Genomic DNA, 4,952 nt, shown 5'->3' with positions numbered 1-4,952 from the left:
GTCCTTTAAGATCTCTCTGAGAGGAGATGTAATGTTCTTTTCCTTGTCTAAGTGGCTCTTTCCTTGTCTACCATGTGACCTGGATGTCTATTGCTCTGCACACAAACCCCTTTCAGAGGCTGTTGACCTCTCCTGAGATGGTGGTAAGTGGGGACATGTTCTGGGAGCAGGACACGTGAAGACGAATGTGAACATATCTTCCCTCTCTCTCTTACAGGGGTCAAGGTGGGAGCAGTCAGACTGAAGAGACGAGCGGCAAGTCCCAAACGGCATCATACTCACTACATAGTGTGCCGCTTTGGCCAGAGCCAAAGGAACCACAGACCATGTGACCAACAAAGGATGAAGTAAAGGGAGGAGACTCAGAGTTCCATTCATTCTGATGTTAGATACACAGCCAGCTGAGAGAGTGGAGGAGACTCAGAGTTACATTCATTCTGATGTTAGACACACAGTCAGCTGAGAGAGAGTGGAGGAGACTCAGAGTTACATTCATTCCTACTAGATACACAGTCAGCTGAGAGAGAGTGGAGGAGACTCAGAGTTACATTCATTCCTACTAGACACACAGTCAGCTGAGAGAGAGTGGAGGAGACTCAGAGTTACATTCATTCTGATGTTAGATACACAGTCAGCTGAGAGAGAGTGGAGGAGACTCAGAGTTACATTCATTCTGATGTTAGACACACAGTCAGCTGAGAGAGAGTGGAGGAGACTCAGAGTTACATTCATTCTGATGTTAGATACACAGTCAGCTGAGAGAGAGTGGAGGAGACTCAGAGTTACATTCATTCTGATGTTAGACACACAGTCAGCTGAGAGAGAGTGGAGGAGACTCAGAGTTACACTCATTCCTACTAGATACACAGTCAGCTGAGAGAGAGTGGAGGAGACTCAGAGTTACACTCATTCCTACTAGATACACAGTCAGCTGAGAGAGAGTGGAGGAGACTCAGAGTTCCATTCATTCTGATGTTAGACACACAGTCAGCTGAGAGAGAGTGGAGGAGACTCAGAGTTACATTCATTCCTACTAGACACACAGTCAGCTGAGAGAGAGTGGAGGAGACTCAGAGTTACATTCATTCTGATGTTAGACACACAGCCAGCTGAGAGAGAGTGGAGGAGACTCAGAGTTACATTCATTCCTACTAGACACACAGTCAGCTGAGAGAGAGTGGAGGAGACTCAGAGTTACATTCATTCTGATGTTAGATACACAGTCAGCTGAGAGAGAGTGGAGGAGACTCAGAGTTACATTCATTCCTACTAGACACACAGTCAGCTGAGAGAGAGTGGAGGAGACTCAGAGTTCCATTCATTCTGATGTTAGACACACAGTCAGCTGAGAGAGAGTGGAGGAGACTCAGAGTTACATTCATTCTGATGTTAGACACACAGCCAGCTGAGAGAGAGTGGAGGAGACTCAGAGTTACATTCATTCCTACTAGACACCCAGTCAGCTGAGAGAGAGTGGAGGAGACTCAGAGTTACATTCATTCTGATGTAGACACACAGTCAGCTGAGAGAGAGTGGAGGAGACTCAGAGTTACATTCATTCCTACTAGATACACAGTCAGCTGAGAGAGAGTGGAGGAGACTCAGAGTTACATTCATTCTGATGTTAGATACACAGTCAGCTGAGAGAGAGTGGAGGAGACTCAGAGTTACATTCATTCTGATGTTAGATACCCAGTCAGCTGAGAGAGAGTGGAGGAGACTCAGAGTTACATTCATTCCTACTAGACACCCAGCCAGCTGAGAGAGAGTGGAGGAGACTCAGAGTTCCATTCATTCCTACTAGACACCCAGTCAGCTGAGAGAGAGTGGAGGAGACTCAGAGTTACATTCATTCTGATGTTAGACACACAGCCAGCTGAGAGAGAGTGGAGGAGACTCAGAGTTACATTCATTCCTACTAGACACACAGTCAGCTGAGAGAGAGTGGAGGAGACTCAGAGTTACATTCATTCCTACTAGACACCCAGTCAGCTGAGAGAGAGTGGAGGAGACTCAGAGTTACATTCATTCCTACTAGACACCCAGTCAGCTGAGAGAGAGTGGAGGAGACTCAGAGTTCCATTCATTCTGATGTTAGATACACAGTCAGCTGAGAGAGAGTGGAGGAGACTCAGAGTTACATTCATTCCTACTAGACACCCAGTCAGCTGAGAGAGAGTGGAGGAGACTCAGAGTTCCATTCATTCCTACTAGACACACAGTCAGCTGAGAGAGAGTGGAGGAGACTCAGAGTTACATTCATTCTGATGTTAGACACACAGTCAGCTGAGAGAGAGTGGAGGAGACTCAGAGTTCCATTCATTCTACTAGACACACAGTCAGCTGAGAGAGAGTGGAGGAGACTCAGAGTTACATTCCAGACACCCAGTCAGCTGAGAGAGAGTGGAGGAGACTCAGAGTTCCATTCATTCTGATGTTAGACACACAGTCAGCTGAGAGAGAGTGGAGGAGACTCAGAGTTCCATTCATTCTGATGTTAGACACCCAGTCAGCTGAGAGAGAGTGGAGGAGACTCAGAGTTCCATTCATTCTGATGTTAGACACACAGTCAGCTGAGAGAGAGTGGAGGAGACTCAGAGTTCCATTCATTCTGATGTTAGACACACAGTCAGCTGAGAGAGAGTGGAGGAGACTCAGAGTTACATTCCCTCCTACTAGACACCCAGTCAGCTGAGAGAGAGTGGAGGAGACTCAGAGTTACATTCCCTCCTACTAGACACCCAGTCAGCTGAGAGAGAGTGGAGGAGACTCAGAGTTACATTCCCTCCTACTAGACACCCAGTCAGCTGAGAGGCAACATAACATCTCCCTTCTGAAACAGCAACATGAAGTCTTTTCTTCTTTCTTTATCATGTGTGTTTGTGAAATGACAGTCGGTCTCTGCTTGTCTCACTCCAACCCAATGACCTGAATATAAAACCCACAGATGACTACACCAGTCCACTGAGTTTCCTCTTTAGCCTCTGAGTCGTGTCAGATCAGCCCCTTGTTCGTCTGTGATTGTTGTGAAATTACCTCGGCCCAACAGCCATGCCTCAGTGATACAGCAGGTTGTGTGTCCCAAACCGCACCCTGTTCCCTATATAGTGCCCTAGTTTTGACCCGGGCTCTGGTTGAAAGCAGTGCACTACGGGCAATAGGGGGCCATTTGGTACTCATCCAGAGTTCAGCTGGATAGGGAAGTGAAACCTGTCGTTCTGAAATCCCTCACAACACTGCTCTCCGTCCAGAGCTTCAAGAAGAACCAACAGAGAGATCTGTCACCCTGAGATAGCTGTTGTTTTCGTACACCAGTACATATGCAATTAGGTGATAGGGGGTCCTGAGGTCCCAGGAGGGCTGTTGATGAGCACAAGGCACAATGGGCCCTCTCTCTCTCTCTCTCTCTCTCTCTCTCTCTCTCTCTCTCTCTCTCTTATCTGTCCCAAATGGCACTCTATTCCTTATCTAGTGCACTACTTTTAACCAGAGCCCTATGGAAGTAGTGCGCTATTTAGTGAATAGTGTGCCATTTGGGCCTCGATTTCTGTAAGGCAACCTGATCATATGATCAAGCACTAAACAAACTACAACTGGGAGGAAGTGATAAACACGGCTTCCTGTAGCGAGGCTGGCTGAGATAACACTTTTCCAATGGACACCACAGTGAGTCAAGGCTCTGAGAGAAACCTTAAGGCCATTTGTATTGTGTGGAACCAGGGTTGCCCTCTGAGTTCTGTCTGACTGGCAGGGGTCACGGAGAGACAGGCCTCATTCTGCCGTTGTGGATTTGGATGAACTTTCTCTGAGGTAAGATTGGCTGATGATTCGTCGTGTTGTATTATGTAATACTTTGAAACAAACCACAGAAGTTTAAGTATATTCCAGAGTGCAGTGAGCTGACAATGCAGGTCAGAGGTCGGAGGCATGAGCCCCTCACACTTATCCCTGTCTGTCACTGTCTGTTGACCTTCCCTCCTCGACACTGTCTGTTGACCTTCCCTCCTAGGCACTGTCTGTTGACCTTCCCTCCTCGACACTGTCTGTTGACCTTCCCTCCTAGACACTGTCTGTTGACCTTCCCTCCTAGACACTGTCTGTTGACCTTCCTTCCTCGACACTGTCTGTTGACCTTCCCTCCTAGACACTGTCTGTTGACCTTCCCTACTCGACACTGTCTGTTGACCTTCCCTCCTGTCTGCTGTCTTTCCCTCCTGTCTGTTGACCTTCCCTCCTAGACACTGTTTGTTGGCCTTCCCTCCTGCTGGTTGACCTTCCATCCTAGACACTGTCTGTTGACCTTCCCTCCGAGACACTGTCTGTTGACCTTCCCTCCTAGACACTGTCTGTTGACCTTCCCTCGTAGATACAGTCTGTTGACATTCCCTCCTGTCTGTTTACCTTCCCTCCTAGACACTGTCTGTTGACATTCCCTCCTGTCTGTTGACCTCCCCTCCTGTCTGTTGACCTTCCCCCCTGCCTGTTGACCTTTCCTCCTGTCTGTTGACCTTCCCACTGTCTGTTGACCTTCCCTCCTGTCTGCTGACCTTCCCTCCTAGGTGCTGTCTGTTGACCTTCCCCCCTAGACGCTGTCTGTTGACCTTCCCTCCTAGACGTTGTCTGTTGACCTTCCCTCCTAGACGCTGTCTGTTGACCTTTCCCCCTAGACGCTGTCTGTTGACCTTCCCACCTAGACGCTGTCTGTTGACCTTCCCTCATAGACACTGTCTGTTGACCTTCCCTCCTGTCTGTTGTACTTCCCTCCTAGACACTGTATGTTGACCTTCCCTCCTCGACACTGTCTGTTGACATTCCCTCCTGTCTGTTGACCTTCCCTCCTAGACACTGTCTGTTGACCTCCCCTCCTGTCTGTTGTACTTCCCTCCTAGACACTGTATGTTGACCTTCCCTCCTCGACACTGTCTGTTGACATTCCCTCCTGTCTGTTGACC

General features: G+C 48.4%; 1 long non-coding RNA gene across 1 annotated transcript in view; it reads left to right on the top strand.

Annotated features, from left to right (window-relative positions):
- The first annotated feature begins 3,641 nt into the window (after positions 1 to 3,641).
- The window catches only part of LOC135531160 (uncharacterized), a 4,703-nt gene continuing 3,392 nt past the window's right edge, over positions 3,642 to 4,952 (top strand). Inside the window, exon 1 of the long non-coding RNA XR_010453963.1 lies at positions 3,642 to 3,810. This is a non-coding gene — a long non-coding RNA (uncharacterized LOC135531160). The remainder of the gene's footprint in view (positions 3,811 to 4,952) is intronic.

This window comes from Oncorhynchus masou, unplaced genomic scaffold, assembly GCF_036934945.1.
Source record: "Oncorhynchus masou masou isolate Uvic2021 unplaced genomic scaffold, UVic_Omas_1.1 unplaced_scaffold_1536, whole genome shotgun sequence".
NCBI classification, from domain to species: domain Eukaryota; kingdom Metazoa; phylum Chordata; class Actinopteri; order Salmoniformes; family Salmonidae; genus Oncorhynchus; species Oncorhynchus masou.
The sequence above is the reverse complement of the archived record's forward strand: the minus strand, read 5'-3'. Positions and strand labels throughout refer to the sequence as shown.